At 45.0% G+C, this 20,715-nt stretch overlaps 1 long non-coding RNA gene across 1 annotated transcript in view; it reads right to left on the bottom strand.

Annotated features, from left to right (window-relative positions):
- LOC115834715 overlaps positions 1–20,715 on the bottom strand; it is a 44,112-nt gene that overhangs the window by 11,935 nt on the left and 11,462 nt on the right. The window contains exon 2 of the long non-coding RNA XR_004029593.1: positions 15,736–15,963. This is a non-coding gene — a long non-coding RNA (uncharacterized LOC115834715). The remainder of the gene's footprint in view (positions 1–15,735; positions 15,964–20,715) is intronic.

Genomic DNA, 20,715 nt, shown 5'->3' with positions numbered 1-20,715 from the left:
TTTCTTTCATTTAAAATCCCTCCCCAAAACTTGGCTCTAATTGCAGTGATGACAATCATGTACATTTGGATTTATGTGCACAAGTCTCTTACCCTGAGAGAGGACAGGTGCTACAGGTGGAGGGGACCCATCTGGGTCACATTCACATTTTGAACATGCTGGTTTTCGGTCACTGCACACTCATCTCCCAGCGCAGGTCATGGGCAGCAGATGCAAAAGCTGCCCATGGTCCTATTTGGAGGTGCATGAAATGAGCAGAAGACAGAACAGCTGGATCTGACTAGAAGGGCAGCTTCCCCCTACCAAGACTTGAAGGATTGCCTTTCATCTCTTAGGCTAAAAGGTAGAATGAACCAAGGAAGGGCAGGAGGGGGCTGGGGTTAGGGTAGAAGGAAGGGGCCGTGGAGAAGGGAGATCCATCCCATAGGAGGAAGGCAGTGCAGCAGGGAGGTTGGAAGGTATCAGCTTTTATGGCTGGCATAAACGCAGCCATGTCAATTGCTCCTTTTTCCTTTTCCATCTTATTAAATGTCTTCCAACGTTAGCACAAAGAAAAGCTATTTGCAGTGTTGCCAGCCTTTCCAGAGCCCGTCCCCATTATCTCCCCAGGCCCACGCCTTTACTCCTTGGAGTTTGAACTCACGACCTTCAGGATCTGACTTTATTCACCATCTCTGGGGTGAACGTACCTTCTGTCTCCACCCAGAGGTCTCTATCAAAGAGGAGATTGCATGCAATGGATAAAGTCAAAGTAGAGGTGACTGTCCTTAGGAAGAATAATGTGCAAATTCATAAACTGGGATTCTGTTTACATTTTGTACTCCAGGGGTTCTTAGTTTAAATCGCTCTGAATAAATTAAGATGCATTGGCATTTCCACCGTCATGATTAAATTTACAAATCATTTATTTTCTATCACGGGAAGAGATAGAGCTCCAAACATGAACGTAACTGCTCAAGTGTTAACACTTATAATGAAAACATAAGAATTACCACCAACTACCCTGGGGGCTAGAAGCAGAAATGTGAACCGGAAAACAAATCATGAACTTCCCTTTTTTTTTTTTGAGATGGAGTCTCACTCTGTTGCCCAGGCTGGAGTGCAACGGTGCGATCTTGGCTCACTGCAACCACTGCTTCCCGGGTTCAAGCAATTCTCCTGCCTCAGCCTCCCGAGTAGCTGGGACTACAGGCATGCGCCACCACGCCTGGGTAATTTTTTGTATTTTTAGAAGAGACAGGGTTTCACCGTATTAGCCAGGATGCTCTCGATCTCCTGACCTCGTGATCTACCTGCCCCCGCCTCCCACCAAAGTGCTGGGATTACAGGCATGAGCCACCGTGCCCGGCCGACAAATCATGAACTTTCTAACTGCCGTTCTTTGTAGCTTGTTAATACATCCACTTACTTATTGTCAGAGTATGTGGAGATTTTCCACAACCCTCGAGGATAAGGCTGAACAGAAGAGGCAAAAACGTGAAAATATTTCGATAGCTACTTTACTTTGAAATAAAATTCACTGTAAAAGTTGCTTGTATTTTTCCAAAACAGAGTCAACCTTTAATATTTAAGATTCTATATACGAATACATATTTTATGTAATTAATATATATTGTCATATGACATACTATATCTTTATATTAATATGCATGCATATAATATATATTTCCTTCCTTATTTTCTATAAGCAGTTTTACAAGACTGACTTCTATTTGCCTCCTTATTGTTACTATGTGGTTTGATAATCCGTTTTGTGTCATTGTGATTCTGTCGTGTTTTGGGGACTTATTTTTGTTTCTCTGGGTGGTCACTAGTTTTTTTAAAGCATTCATGGAAGAGTGTGAATCTTTCTCAAGCTAGGAAGCCATGGCAAGCCTTGGGTCATACTGCCCCCGCGAGGCCAAATTGGCAAACCAGCAAGGGTGTTCAACTTCCAGCCTTGGCCGTGGAGAAGACACATGAGGAGGCTTTTCACATTCAGCTGTTTAATGTTTGTCTCTGCCAGCACCATTCCAGTTGTGAAAAAGAGGTATTTCCACAGTGGCTCAGGGTGGGTAGTGCACAGCTCACATTCATCATTTCTGAAGATCGAGAGGAGTCTCCATTCGGGGTACAGGTTGATGCCTGTCGTGGAATGAAGGTTCCAACACCCAGACCAATCTCTGCAGTGTGCTGATCTCATGACCTTGCAACAAGATCAGAAAATGTTTTGTGACTAAGCATTTTTCATAATGCATAAAATGCTTCAAGCTCCTCCCTTGTTTCTCTCTATAATCCTGTATATCTGATGATTGTGGGTACCAAGTGTTTGAAATAATCAAATGTGATTTGATGTTGGTAAATTTCTTTATCATTCGCACTCTCCTTTCTCTATTATTGTTATTGTAACTGAACCGCAGATTAGTCACTCGTTGCTTGCAGAATCCAATTAACAAGAGCGAGGTCAGGTATAAAGAAAATGATTTATTCCAAACCGCCTTCAGGGAAGAGGTGCAGGCTCCTGCCTCTAAATGCACTGCTTTGCCAGGTGTGGTGGCTCACGCCTGTAATCCCAGCAATTTGGGAGACTGAGGAGGGCGGATCACTTGAGGTCAGGAGTTCAAGACCAACCTGGCCAATATAGTGAAACCCCCGTCTCTACTAAAAATACAAAAAATTAGCCAGACGTGGTGGCAGGTGCCTGTAATCCCAGCTACTTGGGAGGCTGAGGCAGGAGAATCGCTTGAACCTGGGAGGTGGAAGTTGCAGTGAGCCGACTTCTCACCACTGCACTCCAGCCTGGGTGACAGAGTGAGACTCTGTCTCTAAATAAATAAATAAATAAATAATAGTAAATGCACTGCTTTGCTTTTGGAGCAGAAAGCAGGCACTTTGAAACGGCGGGGAGGAAGTGAGCAAGGGCAGGGGGGTCTGCATACTGGCATGGTGCCTGATCTATCAGGCAGTTGAATTGGCACTTTCATAGGCAGAAATAAGTTGAAAAAGTGGCCTAAAACTCTCTATGTGGGAGAGGATAGTGGGCATGCCTTCAACCTGTCTTTCTGGAGGGTGAGTTCCATGGCAACCCCCTGGAGAGTGAGAGTTCCATGGAGGTCATGTTTTGGTCTGTAAATCAGCTGTTAACTCTCTAGAAAGTTCTGTCTTGGAGCATATAGTTAGATGAACTTGCCCTGTAAAGAATGTCTGGTGAAGGGGAGGTAAAAGGTGAGATTTGCATTTCTAAAGGGCTAAGTAGAAAGTGGGGTACAAGAGGAAAAGAGAAAAGAGAAAATAATTTTTGAAATAATTTTAACTTACTCCCTTTTACTTAGAAAAAAGGGGAGTACTCGGTTACATTATCACCTCGTTTATATCAAACCTCTTATGGAATCCTATGGTTTGAAAACAAAAAGTTGTTGAGGACCAGTCAGCCCAACCCCTTTGCTTTATAAATGAAGAGCATTGCCTGCCCCAAGCCCCAGACACTGATGTCGTGGGTCTGGAGTGGGCTCCAACAGCGGCATGTTTTCATGGTGCTTCCCAGTGGCACACCAGCGATGAGCCTTTGAGTAGGGAAAGTAGGAGCACTTCTGACTCCCTTCACCATCAGCACCTGTGTGCTAATAAAGTCACAAAAGCCAACATACTGGAGTCACTCGGGGAGTTTTACAAATAGTGACATTAAATCCAAACTCAAATAGTTCTGATTCGATCTGTCTGCACTGCTGCCCTGTGGTTCCCCACTGTAGAAGCTCCCCAGGTGATTCTAAGTGTAGCCAAGTCTGAGAAGTACTGCCTAAAGCCTGTTGGACTGACAGCAAGGGCTGTTGTCTGAGCAAGACTTTGCCTGGCCTGGGGTGGCATGTGCACCAGGAAGAGTCTCAATTTTCATAACAGAACGTTCCCCAAGCTGGTTTTTTAAAAGCATGTGAATCTAGACTTCATTGGCAATACCAGAGATCTGTATTTGAGGCTCCAAGTATTTCACTTTCATTTTTGGTTTTGGGTTATGTTTTCACCCTTCCTTTCCAAGTGAAAAGTAAACAGAAATGGGATGTCTGGCGCCTATGCTGAGCTTGGCGACTTCAAATTCAATAGAGAATAAGTCTCTTGTGTAGAAAATGGCCTGTCTGAGATGTTTCTCAAATAAATATAGATTTTGCTTATGTGGCTAAAGGATTCTTCTCCCCCCGTTTCCTTATCCCTGCAGTGAGCCATCCTTCTTAACTCTTTCCATGAAAGCATTATTCCTGAAGAACTGGGAACTCATGCCAGCCCTGATCAGGCAATGATAATTCTGCAGAGAATTAAAATTTAGATTTAAGACGTCAACTCTTATACACCCTGGCATATGGTTTAAACACATGTACACACATACAAACACCTGCTACTGTTTACTGAAGAGCAGATATCTGATAACTTAATCTTTTTGGTTTTGAGTCAAGAGAATTCCTCCTTTTGGAACCGCATACCGCTGAATATAATAAAATGTAATTAAGATTAAAAATAAAAAACTAATGGGAGAATTTCAATATTGTCTATGTTCACTTTAAAATTCCTCTACTTAGGTTTATTGCCATTATCAAAGACTATTCAAAAATCCTTTTTAGGAGAATCCTAATGGTTTCCTGACATATAATCAAATAAGGACTCTGTTGATTGGCTAACTCAATCTTCCTGTGCCAAAAAGCAGAGCCTGGCAGAGAAGAGGGCAGGGACTTGAAAGTCAGACTGACTCGAGTTCCAGCCTTGAGGCTGTGGGAGTTTAGCCAAGTGACTTAACGTCTCTGGCTCTCAGGATCTAAAAGGATTTCCAGTAGTAATTTGGGGTGTTACTGATACAGGAGCTAAAAAGAAATTATTTAGGCGGTTAGTGAGGGTCAGAGAGTCCTCGGTAAGATTTGCCTTTTAACAAAAAGCAGCCCCAAAATCATTTGTTTGCTAACAAAGAAAAGCCTGTAAAATCGAGTTGCAGACATAGATAAGCAATCTGGAAGCTTGCAAGGGTGAATGCCGGCAGCTGTGCCAATAGGAAAAGGCTATCTGGGCGTCAAGCGTGTTCAGCATGGATTCTCCATCTTCCCTTTTCTTTGTCAACCACGTGTGCAGTAAAGGAATAGGCAACATGGCACGGGCCAGGTAGAGAACCCTTCTGCATAATAAGAGATTAGGGGGAGATGGCCAGCTTCTTCCCGTGCTACATAAATGGCATACCTGGTCCAGCCAATCTTTTGGGCCTTGTGTAAATCAGACACTGCCTCCTCAAGCTAGTCTATAAAACCCCGTGCATTTTATCATGGAACTGGGAGATCCACTCGTAACCCCCTCCTGCACGAGAGAGCTTTTCTCTTTTGCCTATTACACTTCCGCTCTTAAACTCACTCCTTATGTGTTAGCATCCTTGATCTCCTTGGCATGAGGCAACGAACCTTGTGTATGACCTCATACAAATGATGCTGCTTCATTACTAGCAGCAAACTGACAGGGTTGTGTTGGGGTATAAATTATCTAGACCAGGGAGATCCAATAGAATTTTTTTGTAATGACGGGAATGCTTTGTATCTGCATCATCCAAAATGGTAGCCACCAGGCCGGGGTGAAATGTGGCCAGTGTGACTGAGGAACTGAATGTTTTCCATGATTTAATTTAAATGTGGCCAATGGCTACTGTAGGAGACAGTGTGAGTCTGGCATATTATAAATACTCAATAAATATTTATATAATTTGAACTTCGGCATCAGTGTTTCCTAGATTTGAATTACTATGCAAGTTGCTTACTGTTTCTAAGCCTCAGCTTTCTAATCTGCAATTGGGGCTAATAATAATACCTGCCTTACAGGTTTGTTCAGAGGGTAAATGAGAAATTGCATGTTGAGGGCTTAACACAATGCCTGGCACATAAAAGCTCTGGTAACAGTTAGCTACTTTAATAATTTGCTAATAATGGCTATTTCTTCTTCAGATTAGGATGTGCTCCCCCAAACAGTGCTGTTAGACATAGCAGGCAATCCAGCTCACTCTCTGCAGTGAGAGAGAAGCACTGGCCGACCAGAGTCAACCAGGGGCTCATGGGTATGAAATCAACAGCATGATTTTGTAAGTAATGGATGGAAAGGGCCTCACAACTTTATGGCACTGTGTTCAATTTGCTTGGTCTTCTGTAGCTCCTTTTGAAAGCATTTTAGGGTGGATTAACCTGCTATCAATAATTCTGGTCAGATGTAGACTCCTTAGCTCAAAGCAAACTGAGAGAGTGAGGGCAGCAGGCCAATTCCCCACTCCTTCCTTCTAGACTCTGACAGAAGCTTGCACTCAAGGAAGAGCAAGTAGGAATTAACGTATTAAGAGCTAGGTAAGCAAAACCCAGTGAGAAGTTCTGGCAAAGCCCCATGGGCAGATGTGGCTTAGGCACAGGAAAGAAGTAGAATTTCATACCACCCACCTCAGTCTACTTCTGGGGCCCTCATCCTCAGCTGTGCCTATGCAAAGGGGAGCAACCAATAAACCCCACCTCCACTCTCCTTCTGTGGAGGCCAGGGATGGCCAGGGGTAAGAGAGGGATGGAAAGTGTTTCCTCCAGCCCTCCTCTGAGAAGGAGAGGAAACTGGGCAGAGCTTCTGTCCTCCTTCAAGCAAAAACAGAAACCTGGGGAGAGGGGAAGTAAGAACCCCCTTACTTTCCCTCTAGTTCAGTTGTGCACTAACCATCTGCAGCTCAACATTCAGCATTCATTCATTGATTCAGCAAACATTGAAGGAGGGCCAGCTACGTGCCAGATGCCAACTCATGCCATGAAACAGAGTCCCTGCCCTTATGAAATTCACTATTTAGAGAGAAAAGCAAGCAAAAAGGCAAAGTTCGAAAAGTACTGTTGAAGTGGCATCATTGTCTGTGGTGAATACCTGAGGTTTGTGGTCTCACGCCAAGGGAATCAAGGACGCAGACACACAAGAAGTGAGTTTAAGAGCAGAGGTTTAATAGGCAAAAGAAAGAGAAAAAAGAATAGCTCTCTTGCCTGCACAGAGAAAGGGGCACCTGAGTGGGTCTTCCTGTTTTGTGGTGAAATGCAAGGCATTTTATAGACGAACTTGAGGAAGTGGTGTCTGATTTACTTAGGACCCGAGAGATTGGTCAGACCAGGTGTGATGTTTACATAGCAAACAAAGAAGCTGACCATCCCATCCTAATCTTTTGTTATGCAGATAGGGTCTATACCTGGCTGGTGCCATGTTGTCTGTTCCTTACTGTACATGTGGTTGACAAAGAAAAGGGAAGATGAAGAATCCATGTTGAACATGCCTGGCCCCCAGATAGTCTTTTCCTATTGGCACAGCTGCTGGCACTCACCCTTGCAAGCTTCCAGATTGCTTATCTATGTCTGCAGCCCGATTTTACAGGTTGCTCTTTGCTAGAAAAGAAATGATGTAGGGGCTGCTTTTCATTAAAAGGAAAACCTTACTGAGGTTAAAAAGAAAATAATTTCTTTTTAACACCTATGTTACTGTGAACAGTGTCGGGATAAGGCTCTGAGAGCCAGATGAGGATGAGTTATCCAATCCAAGGATGGGGATCTGGAGGAAAAATCCTAGAGAGCATTGCTGCAGTTGAATAAGGATTAGTTCAGCGCTACTGAGTGGAGCATAGGAGTAGGAACTCTTATGCAAATGTGCAGAGGTGAAATAAACAAGGTATAGTCCAGGTGCCTAAAGTAGCACAGCCGACTTGAGATAGATGATAGATAGGTAGATAGATGGATATGGTAGATAGCTAGCTAGCTAGATAGCTAGCTAGCTAGATAGATAGATAGACAGATAGATAGATAGACAGAAAGAGACTAGTGTGAGTGTGGGTGTGTGTGTCTGGCTATGTGCATGCATTCCTCCTGCAGGAGATCAGGAGCAGTGGGCAGTATGGAGTGACAAGAAGATGGGGAGGTACTCCTTCTAGCCCTCCCCTCTGCTCTGCCTTCCACTGGAGCAGAAGCAAAGCATATGGTGAAGGGGAACAAGGAGTCTCCCCAGCACAGTACCTGCGTGCATTAGCTATTTATCACTCCACAGTCCCCATTCACGTGTTAATTCAGCATTTATTGAATGCTTACTGTTTGCAATGTCTATGTCAAGCTGTCAAGTGTAGTTTTTATTCTACAGGGCACAGGCACCGCCTAACAGTGTTAAACAAGATAGTAGCATTGAGACAGGAATAATAAGGGTGGTCATAGGAGAATGGAAGATTCCAGGCAGCAGTTTGGCTAGTAAAAAGGAAACTGTTGAAATAGTTGCATAATCTAGGGGTCAATAAGAACCTGAGAACCAGGGTGTGAGCCAAGGCTGGTTAAAAGCGATTGGATCCAGTATGGTGCTGGGTTTGTCCTAGGTTTTGCCTAGAACCTCATTATATGCTCAATAACATACCAAATCACACACGCACCAGGGCCATTCCATTTCCTGGAACACTCAACGTTTGGTGTAAAAATGGGTGGCACCACAGCTCTGAGAAATCTTTACCTTTTTAGGAAACTTCATGAATATTCCACCCCTTGGTTAAAGAAACCCATAATGTAGAAGCCCCAAACCCTACTGGGCGCAACTCTCTCTCTTCAGTATGCCTGCACTGCCCTTTATTATTTATTTATTTATTTATTTATTTATTTATTTATTTATTTTTTACATGGAGTCTGGCTCTGTCACCCAGGCTGGAGTGCAGTGGCGCAATCTCGGCTCACTGCAAGCTCCGCCTCCAGAGTTCAGGCCATTCTCCTGCCTCAGCCTCCCGAGCAGCAGGGACTACAGGCACCCACCACCACACCTGGCTAATTTTTTGTATTTTCAGTAAAGACAGGGTTTCACCATATTTTATTTTATTTTGAGACAGGGTCTCCCTTTGCTGGCTTGCTGCAACCTCCACCTCTCGGGCTCAAGCAATCCTCCAACCTCAGCCCCCCAAGTAGCTGGGAGGACAGGCGTGCACCACCACACCTGGCTAATATTTTGTATTTTTTTTTTGTAGAGACGGGGTCTTGCCATGTTCCCCAGGCTGGTCTTGAACTCCTGGACTCAGGTGATCAGCCTGCCTCCACCTTCCAAAGTGCTGGGATTACAGGAATAAGCCACCCCACCCGACCACACTCCCATTTCTTGAGTGTGTGCATTTTGCTCTGCAATAAATCTCTCTACTTTCACTTTTCTCTGACTCGCCCTTGAATTCCTTCTTGTGACAGTGTCAACAGCCTGGACACCAGCTGGAGTCAAGGTCTCACCAGTGTTTAAGGACCTCCCCTAATCCACTGGTATCAGCATGATCAGATTTGCTTTTTTGGAAAAAGCCTTCTGTCCATAGGACAAAGGGAAGTGACTCAGAGAAGGGGCAGGAGGAGTCACAAGCTCCCTGCCTGACCAGGCCTGGACTATGGCAGAGACAGTGAGATAGTGAGAAAACAAGGGTAGGCAGCCAGCCAAATCCAGAATATAGAAAGTTCTACAGGAAAAGGTGGGGCCAAGGTGGGACAAGGGGAAAGGAATTGTTGCACATTAACAGTGCAATGCAGTGCACTGGCCTTGTTTATGTCCAGGTTAGAACAAACCAATGAGAAAGCACATCTATGAGACAACTGGAGAAATTTGAACACCGACTAGATATAATATTATGTTAATTATGCTTTAATTTGGGGTACAATAATGCTTTTGTAGCTATTTCTAAAGAGTCCTTATCTCTTAAGGATACACTCTAAAATACTAGTGGATTAAATTATACGATGTTTAGATTCTTTTTAAAATAATCCAATGGGGTGAGACGGAGAGGGAAGGGAGAGGAGCATAGATGAAACAGTGTTGGCCATATGTTTGTAATTGTTAAAACTGAGTGATGGGAATATGGAGATTTAACATATTAATACTATTTTCTGCCCATGTATTATTTGAATATTTTCATAATAAAATTGAGAGAGAGATAAAGAAAAGAGAAAAGAAGAGTAGAGAGAAGAGATAAGGGAAGTGGAGGAAAAAGAGCTTTCTGTCAAGGACCATTCCAGTGGACACAAATGAAAGAGACCCCCTTCCTACTGTGAATTCTAGGTGTGTACTACCCAAGATGAGTCCATCGGATTCTGGCTTTCAGAAATGGTGAGCATGATGCAGCCCCACAGAGGCAGTGCCCTGGAGAGGAGACCTATGACCGTCCAAGGAAGATGTCCCATCACAGAACTGCCCTGGGTCATGTGTTTTCCAAGTCCACATGTCCAGTAGTTCCTTCTTTCCTGTGACCAATGCCACCAATCTTCCAGTACTGTCCTTTATTGCTAGGCAAACCTGAGCCATCCTCTGCTTCTTGCAACTTGTGCCTGAACTAATATGGACACAAAGTCCCCACTTCTTCCACATTCTCAGAATGAAGTAGTTCTCCCTCCACACTTTAGATGCTAGAGGCAAGTGGATTGCTTGAGCTCAAGAGTTCAAGACCAGCCTGAGCAACATGGCAAAACCCCATCTCTACAAAAAATACAAAAATTAACTGGGGGTGGTGGTGTGCACCTGTAGACCCAGCTACTCAGGAGGCAGAGAAGGAGGATTTCTTGAGCCCTGAAGGTGGTTGTGTTACATGCATCCGTGTGAAGAGACCACCAAACAGGCTTTGTGTGAGCAATAAAGCTTTTTAATCATGTAGGTGCAGGCAGACTGAGTCTGAAAAAGGAGTCAGCAAAGGGAGATAGAGGTGGGGCAGTTTTATAGGATTTGGATAGGTAGTGGAAAATTACAGTTAAAGGGGGTTGTCCTCTTGCGGATACGGGTGGGGGTCACAAGGTGCTCGGTGGGGAGCTCCTGAGATTCATTGTCCAGGAGAAGGAATATCAGAAGGTCAAATGATCAATTAGGGTGGGGCAGGAACAAATTACAATGGTGGAATGTCATCAGTTAAGGCAGGAACTGGGTATTTTCACTTCTTTGTGGTTCTTCAGTTGCTTCAGGCCATCTGGATGTATACGCGTGGGTCACAGGGGATATGATGGCTTAGCTTGTGCTCAGAGGCCTGACATTCCTGTGTTCTTATAGTAATAAGAAAAACAAAACAAAATAGTGATGAAATGTTGGGGCAGCGAAAATTTTTGGGGGTGGTATGGAGAGATAATGGGTGATGTTTCTCAGGGCTGCTTCAAGCAGGATTAGGGGTGGCGTGGGAACCTAGAGTGGGAGAGATTAAACTGAAGAAAGATTTTGTGGTAAGGGGTGATATTGTGGGGTTGTTAGAAGGAGCATTTGTCATATAGAATGATTGGTAATGGCCTGGATGCGGTTTTGTATGAATTGAGAAACTAAATGGAAGACACAAGGTCTGAATAAGAGAAGGAGAAAAACAGGCATTAAAGGACTAAGAACTGGGAGGACCCAGGACATCCAATTAGAGAGTGCCCAATGGGGTTCAGCATAATTATTTGCTTGGTTGGTGAGTTTTTGGTCTCCATCCTTGAGTTTCTTTTATGTTGTCATATACCAGGCCAGATTGACTTAGGTAAAAACAACACTCTTCATTTAACAATAAACATAGTTCTCCTTTCTCAGCAGTGAGTAAGTCAAGGCCTCGGCAGTTTTGGAGGACAGAGAAATGCAAAGCCAGCAATCGTTTGTTAAGGAAGGATTAGAAATGGCTAGGAGACAGTGAGTGAGATTGATAGTGTGGTGGAGATAGCTGGGGAGAGGTAGAGGGTGGCATAAGAATGGGAACGAGAATAAGAATGAGTATGAAAGTAAAGAATAGGGCTTCATCAGGATGAAAGTATTGGAGGGTGCCCTGTCAGCAAAGATCATCTGTCCACTCCAAGACGAAGTCAAGAGTGGCGGATTGGGGATAGTACCAGGAGATATCCACTACGATGGTTTGGAGGAAAAGTGTAAACCGGCAGCGTAAACAGGGGCAGGGCATTTATGAGTCGTTGAGAATGGTGAATAGGAGTATGACTAGACAGAAGATAGTGGAGACGACAAATTTTGGGGGCACAGTCCAAGTAGTGGGGGTGACTGCATAGAGCTCTGTTGCAAAAAGTAGGGTAAGGATAAATAGACCTAATAGAATGAAGGGATATATTAGGCTCATAAGGGTTATTATTGTTCTTCAGAAATGTGAGTGAGTTTAAGGGAAGTAGGGGTGAGTACTTGCGACTTCCAGAAGGAAGAGGAGAGATCAGGCTGGCTGTCTGATGGGCACAGCTTTATTCTGGAACAGTGAATCCAATGGGGAGGGTCTTGCAGACGGATGGCAGTTGGGGTGCTATAAATGACCAGGTAGGGTCTGGTCCATCAAAGCTGTAGAGTCTGAGGGGTCAGACTCGACAAGGACTGATTGCCCAGCTAAGGTATCTTCATATGGCTGGGAGTTTGGAGGAGGCAAAAGAAGATTAGCAGCCTGGTGAATTTCCTGTCTAGCCTGCTGGAGAACTGGAAGATAAAGGCAACAGGTCGTGGGCCTGGCTCCTGTGTGAGGACTCTAGCAGCATAGCCTTGTATTTCAGCTGTGTGTAAGGAAAAATGATGGGACGAGTCGGGGAGTGCTAGTGTGGGAGCTCTCTCCAGGGCCTTTTTGAGAGAGTGAAAGGAAGAATGGGGAAAAGACTTATGGTCTATGGGATTAGTTAAATTACCCCTTGTGAGCTTGTAAAGTGGTTTGGTTAGGATAGCAAAGCCTGGTATCCAGAGTTGGAAATATCCAACAATGCCTAAGAAGGAAAGGAGTTGTTGTTTGGTGGTGGGGGTTGGGGTCTGGGAGATTAACTGAACACAGTCTGCAGGAAGGGTGTGTGTATGTTGATGGAGTGTTATACCAAGATAGATAATGCTAGGGGAAGAAATTTGTGCCTTGGAGGGGGATACTCGGTACCTCTTTGAGTAGAGATGTTGAAGAAGCAGGATAGTGTCCTGCTGGGAAGACTGGTAAGAGGGGCTGCAAAGAAGAAGATCATCAAAATATTGAATGAGGTGGGAGGCAGATGGGTCAAAAGAAAGCAGATCATGAGAAAGGGCCTGGCCAAAGTAGTGTGAGCAGTCCCTGAAGCCTTGGGGTAGAACAATCCAGGTGAGTTGTTGGGACTGGTGGGTGTCAGAGTCAGTCCAAGTAAAGGTGAAAAGAGGCTGGGAGGAGGGATGCAAGGGGATAGTAAAGAAGGCGTCTTTGAGGTCGATAACAGAATAGAGTTGTGGAAGGGGGTATTGAAGATAGGAGGGTGTATGGGTTTGGCACTATAGGATGGATGGGAAGGACGATTTGATCAACAAGGCGAAGATCCTGAACAAACCTGTAAGACTTGTCCGGTTTCTGGATGGGTAGGATAGGGGAGTTGTAAGGAGAATTTGTAGGCTTTAAGAGGCCATGTTGTAACAGGCAGGTGATAACAGGCTTTAACCCTTTTAAAGCCTGCTGTGGGATGGGATATTGGCATTGAGCGGGGTAAGGATGATTACATTTTAATGGGATAATAACGGGTGCATGATCGGTTGCCAAGGTAGGAGTAGAGGTATCTTATACTTGTGGATTAAGGTGGGGAGATACAAGGGGAAGATGTGAAAGAGGCCTTGAGTTGGGTAAAAGTGCAGCAATGAGATGTGGCTGCAGCCCAGGAATAGTCAGGGAAGCAGATAATTTGGTTAAAATGTCTCAGCCTAATAAGGGAGCTGGACAGGTGGGGATAACTAAAAAAGTGCATAAAAGAATGTTGTCCAAGTTGGCACCAGAATGGGGGAGTTTTAAGGGGTTTAGAAGCCTGGCCGACAATACCCACAACAGTTATGGAGGCAAGGGAAACAGGCCCTTGAAAAGAAGGTAATGTGGAGTGGGTAGCCTCCATATTGATTAAGAAGGGGACGGACTTACCCTCCGCTGCAAGAGTTACCCAAAGCATCTGTGATGGTCCAGGAGGCTTCTGAGGTGATCAGGCAGTGTCAGTCTTCAGCTGCTAAGCTGAGAAGATCTGGGAAGGAGTCAGTCAGAGAGCCTTGGGCCAGAGTTCCAGGGCCTCTGGGTGTGGCTGCTGGGCAAGTTGAACAGTCTGATTTCCAGTGGGGTCTCGCACAGATGGGACATGGCTTAGGAGGAATCCTGGGCTGTGGGCATTCCTTGGCCCATTGGCCAGATTTCCAGCACTTGAAGGAAGTGCTGGAAAGGAAGATCCTGGGGGAGGAGGTCCTGGAGAAATGCCTGGCCCCTGAGGTTTAGGTGTTTTGAAGTTCTTGTGTGCTAGAGATGTGGCTGGGGTTTCTCTTATAGTGGAGGCAAGTAATTGCAACTCAGAAATATGTTGCCACTTGGCTGCCTGTTTTCTATTATTGTACACCTTGAAGGCAAGGGTAATTAAATCCTGTTGTGGGGTTTGAGGGCTGGAATCTAATTTTTGGAGGTTTTTCTAATGTCAGGAGCAGATTGGGTAATAAAATGCATATTGAGAATAAGACGGCCTTCTGGCCCCTCTGGGTCTAGGGAGGTAAAGTGTCTAAGGGTTGTTGCCAAACAGGCCATGGACTCAGCTGGATTTTCATATTTGATGAAAAAGAGCCTAAACGCTAACTGATTTGGGAAAGGTCAGCTAAAGAAAAAGGAGCATTAACCTTGAATATGCCTTTAGCTATAGCCACCTCTCTAAGAGGAAATTGTTGGGCTGGTGAGGGAGGGCTAGTCGTGGAACGAAACTGTAAGCCAGACCAGGTGTGAGGAGAGGAGGTGATAGAAGGATTATAGGGTTGGGGAGCAGAGACTGGGGAAGAATTGGGACCTGGCTAGGCCTGGCGAGGAGCAGCCAGGGGAGGAGGGGAGAAGTCAGATGGGTCCGTAGAAAAGGAGGATTCAAAGGACTCAGAACTTGGGGCGGAGACTGAAGGAACAGACAGGAGAGAAAGAGGAAAGATTTGGGATGAGTCACATTGGGAGCAGAGACTAGAGAGGGACTGATGTGTAAAGAATGCCTGGACGTCAGGCACCTCAGACCATTTGCTCATTTTATGACAAAAATTATCTAGATCTTGTAAGACAGATAAATCAAAAGTGTCATTCTCTCACCACTTGGAACTATTGTCAAGTTTGTATTGGGCAAGCAGTATCACAGAAGAAAGTAAGATGTTTAGGTTTTAAAAAGAGTGCATAAAAGAATGTTGTCCAAGTCCATCCCCTTCTTAATCGATACAGGGGCTACCCACTCCACATTATCTTCGTTTCCCTTGCTTCCATAACTGTTGTGGGTATTGATGGCCAGGCTTATAAGCCCCTTAAAATTACCCCACTCTGGTGCCAACTTGGACAGGTCAGGTGTTAGTCAAAGGTGTTTTAAGTTTTAAGAACACAGGCTAAGGGAGAAGAAGGGGGAATGAAGTGTGGAAGGTTGCCCATAGTGAAAGAGGTAAATGTAAAGAGAAAGTAGAGACATGGAGAAGGGGGGAGGTGAGCAGCCCTGGGCTGTCATGTGGGTTAGCAGCCAAAGCAGGCGTCCCAGCAATTGACTTACCACCAAGGGAATGTGGGTGAATGACCAAGGCAGGCATCCCCCGGTGATCAGACCCAAATGGAATGTGGGTGAAAGATCAAGGTAGGTGTCCCCACGATGATCAGACACCAAAGGAAGGCTGTCTTCCCAAATCCGTGATCGACATTGGAGTTTTTGAGTTCATAGATAACGTGTCTCCTTTGTCTCTACTAGAAAGGAAAAAGAACTGGAATTTGAAGGACAGGGAGATTGAAGGGTAGCGAGAGAGGCCGGAGAAGAGAGTGAAGAGACCGCTTACCCAATTTGAAATTGGTGAGATGTTCCTTGGGCTGGTCTGAGGAACTGAGGTCGTAGGTGGATCTTCTCATGGAGTGAGAGCGAGGACAGGGGACCAGTCTCCCAAAGGAGTCCCCCTGTCCCAGGTCTTCGGCACCAAATGTTATGTGCATCCATGTGAAGAGACCACCAAACAGGCTTTGTGTGAGCAACAAAGCTTTTTAATCATGTGGGTGCAGGCAGACTGAGTCTGAAAAAGGAGTCAGCAACAGGAGATAGGGTGGGGTGGTTTTATAGGATTTGGGTAGGTAATGGAAAGTTACAGTTAAAGGGAGTTGTCCTCTTGCAGGCAAGGGTGGGGGTCACAAGGTGCTTGGTGGGGAGCTCCTGAGATTCACTGTCCAGGAGAAGGAATGTCACAAGGTCAATTGATCAGTTAGGGTGGGGCAGGAACAAATTACAATGATGGAATGTCATCAGTTAAGGCAGGAATTGGCTATTTTCACTTCTTTTGTGATTCTTCAGTTGCTCTGGATGTATATGTGCAGGTCACAGAGGATATGATGGCTTAGCTTGGGCTCAGAGGCCTGACAGGTTGCTGCAGTGAGCCAAGATCACACTACTGCACTCCTGCCTGGGCAACAGAGCCACCAAAAAAAAAAAAAAAAAGATGTATATCTAGAAAACCCCATCGTCTCAGCCCAAAATCTCCTTAAGCTGATTAGCAACTTCAGCAAAGTCTCAGGATACAAAATCAATGTACAAAAATCACAAGCATTCTTGTACACCAATCACAGACAGAGAGCCAAATCATGAGTGAACTCCCATTCACAATTGCTTCAAAGAGAATAAAATACCTAGGAATCCAACTTACAAGGGATGTGAAGGACTTCTTCAAGGAGAACTACAAACCACTGCTCAATGAAATAAAAGAGGATAAAAACAAATGGAAGAACATTCCATGCTCATGGGTTGGAAGAATCAATATTGTGAAAATGGCCATACTGCCCAAGGTAATTTACAGATTCAATGCCATCCCCATCAAGCTACCAATGACTTTCTTCACAGAATTGGAAAAAACTACTTTAAAGTTCATATGAAACCAAAAAAGAGCCCACATCGCCAAGTCAATCCTAAGCCAAAAGAACAAAGCTAGAGGCATCACGCTACCTGACTTCAAACTATACTACAAGGCTACAATAACCAAAACAGCATGGTACTGGTACCACAACAGAGACATAGATCAATGGAACAGAACAGAGCCCTCAGAAATAATGCTGCATATCTACAACTATCTGATCTTTGACAAACCTGACAAAAACAAGAAATGGGGAAAGGATTCCCTATTTAATAAATGGTGCTGGGAAAACTGGCTAGCCATATGTAGAAAGCTGAAACTGGATCCCTTCCTTACACCTTATACAAAAATTAATTCAAGATGGATTAAAGACTTACATGTTAGACCTAAAGCCATTAAAATCCTACAAGAAAACCTAGGCACTACCATTCAGGACATAGGCGTGGGCAAAGACTTCATGTTTAAAACACCAAAAGCAATGGCAACAAAAGCCAAAATTGACAAATGGAATCTAATTAAACTAAAGAGCTTCTGCACAGCAAAAGAAACTACCATCAGAGTGAACAGGCAACCTACAGAATGGGAGAAAATTTTTGCAACCTACTCATCTGACAAAGGGCTAATATCCAGAATCTACAATGAACTCAAACAAATTTACAAGAAAAAAACAAACAATCCCATCAAAAAGTGGGCAAAGGACATGAACAGACACTTCTCAAAAGAAGACATTTATGCAGCCAAAAAACACATGAAAAAATGCTCATCATCACTGGCCATCAGAGAAATGCAAATCAAAACCACAGTGAGATACCATCTCACAGCAGTTAGAATGGCCATCATTAAAAAGTCAGGAAACAACAGGTGCTGGAGAGGATGTGGAGAAATAGGAACACTTTACACTGTTGGTGGGACTGTAAACTAGTTCAACCATTGTGGAAATCAGTGTGGCGATTCCTCAGGGATCTAGAACTAGAAATACCATTTGACCCAGCCATCCCATTACTGGGTATATACCCAAAGGACTATAAATCATGCTGCTATAAAGACACATGCACACGTATGTTTATTGCGGCACTATTCACAATAGCAAAGACTTGGAACCAACCCAAATGTCCAACAACGATAGACTGGATTAAGAAAATGTGGCACATATACACCATGGAATACTATGCAGCCATAAAAAATGATGAGTTCATGTCCTTTGTAGGGACATGGATGAAACTGGAAAACATCATTCTCAGTAAACTATCACAAGGACAAAAAACCAAACACCGCATGTTCTCACTCATAGGTGGGAATTGAACAATGAAGACTCATGGACACAGGAAGGGGAACATCACACTCCGGGGACTGTTGTGGGGTGGGGGGAGGGGGGAGGGACAGCATTAGGAGATATACCTAATGCTGAATGACGAGTTAATGGGTGCAGCAAAACAACATGGCACATGGATACATATGTAACAAACCTGCACATTGTGCACATGTACCCTAAAACCTAAAGTATAATAATAAAAAATAAAATAAAATAAAAAAAGATTTTGGCAATTGCACCATAAAAAAAAAAAGAAAAGAAAAGAAAAAAATTTTTTTCCACCAAGAAGTTAGTAACAAATTATAGGGAAAAGTGTCACTAATTCAAGGGAATTGCATTGAAAATTATTCATTCATTCAACAGATATTTATTGAGAAGCAAGTGTGCTGGTACTAGGGTTACAACAGCGCACAAATTCCTGTATTCAAGGAATGAGGTAAGAGTATGCAGATAGGAGCCAGAGAGGTCAACAGGCGATTGCAACATAGAGTGACACATGCTCCAGAACACAAAGGAGGGCTTCCAGGCCCCATGCTGGGCTATCAGAGCTGGCTTCCTGGAAGTGGCGTGGCTCAGCTAAAACCTGAGAACCAAGAATGAGCCTTCTGATATCTCACGGTTAAATCAGCACAAATGAAACAATTTTATAACCAAACAACCTTTTCCCTCTTGAACTGCATTTGTTCTAGAACCCACTTAATCTTTCCTAACATGTTCAATCCAGCCCTGTGATTTTTCCGTCAAATTCAAGATGCGTAGGATTCCTTTTCTGCTCAGTGCTCCCCGGCCAATCTTTTTCCCTTCCCCCACCCCACAGTTACTAATGCCAGTGTTTCAGTTCTCAGCAGAGGACGACAGTTCCACCAGGAGACATCCAGTGTTATCTGGAGACATTTTAGTTGTCCCAGCTGAGGGCACAGTGCTGTTCGCATCTAGTGGGCGAAGGTCAGGAATGCACCTCAACATCCTAGAACACTCAGGACAATCCCCTGCAACAAAAACCTATCCATCCAGAACATCAGCAGGGCTGTGGTTGAGGAGCCCTGCTCTAGTGCTTCCTCCTTGCTGTATCCTCATCAAGGAGGGCTCTGGGGCATGTCAGGGGCTGCTACAGGCTCCTGGCAGATTTTGGCGACTTACTCCAGACTCGTGGAATATTCAGGACTCTTTTTTTTTTTTTTTTTCTTTTTCTGAGACGGAGTCTCGCTCTGTCACCCAGGCTGGAGTGCAGTGGCGTGATCTCGGCTCACTGCAAGCTCTGCCTCCCGGGTTCACGCTATTCTCCTGCCTCAGCCTCTCCGAGTAGCTGGGACTACAGGCGCCCGCCACCACGCCCGGCTAAATTTTTTTGTATTTTTAGTAGAGACGGGGTTTCACCGTGGTCTCGATCTCCTGACCTCGTGATCCGCCCGCCTCGGCCTCCCAAAGTGCTGGGATTACAAGCGTGAGCCACCGCGCCCGGCCCATATTCAGGACTCTTAGCATGGCCACAGGAGAGTCAGACTGTCCACAAGCACTCTCTCTTTCTTCACCCACTCATTCCCGTCACTCCACCATTTGCACTGCCTTCCCAAATGCCCATCGTGAGTCCCACCAGGGGCCAAAACACCACCCTCTCAAGCCTCCCCAGTGGCGTGTGCACACCTGGAGAACATGTCTCACATCCCCCAGCCAGCGAGACGTGCTGAGATTCCAGCACTTCTCAGTGTCTTTCCCAGCTTGTTTGTATCTGGAATGGGGTGGGGTCTCTCACACAGGAGAAATTACAAGGAAAAGTGTACGTGACAGGAATGGAGGAATTTCTGTGGAAACGGTGTGTGAGAAAACGTGGGAAGAAAGAAACTTCAGGAAATGGTAAGTGGCATCTTGACAGCAGAAAGTGAGAAGGGAGCAGAAAGAAATGGGGTTGGAACCTGGGAAGGAGAGGACAGGCGGGGATGACCTTGCACACCGTGGGCACTGACGAGCGTGGGCCCGTGGCGTGGGTGGAGAGGAGTTTCAAGACAGGGAGTAGATTCCTATTTTGAACTTCGGATTGGCCCTGGCAATGTGGAGACTGTATTGGAAGAGGGCAAGAATGGAGGAGAGCCCCTAGGTGGAGGTTTGGCAATGCTCTCTCCAGAATATAGCAGAGGCCTCTTCCAAGGTAGGAGAGCCCTGAGTGGAGAGAAGTTAATGGGTCTGAGGGCTGCAAGGGAGGACTTGGATCATCAGGGCTTTTGGGAGGCATATGATCAAGGCTTGGGTCTTGGCTCATTGAAATGGGGAGCACTGTTTTTAGGATGTGGGTCAATTAGTTTGGTTTTCAGGACAGGCTGAGTTGGATATCCTGGGGGACCTCCAGGTGGCAGTGTCAGGGGAAGCTGGATGTGCTGACACTGAACTCAGCAGAGTGACTGAGTAGAGATCTACATCTGGGGTCACAGGCAGTGGATGCCATAGGGGTGGACTCAATAGCTCAAGCAGAACCTGGAGGAATGCAGGCAGCAAAGGGAGCCCTAAAGAACAATGAGGAGATGTGCCAAGAAAGAGCCAAATCCGGGGCTTTGTAGCGGCCCAGGGGAGAGGGCTCGGGGAGTAGGAGGAAGTGTCAGCAATGTCAAATGTTACAG

Source organism: Nomascus leucogenys, chromosome 4 (genome assembly GCF_006542625.1).
Source record: "Nomascus leucogenys isolate Asia chromosome 4, Asia_NLE_v1, whole genome shotgun sequence".
Taxonomy (NCBI): Eukaryota; Metazoa; Chordata; class Mammalia; order Primates; family Hylobatidae; genus Nomascus; species Nomascus leucogenys.
This window is presented reverse-complemented; position numbering and strand designations above follow the sequence as displayed.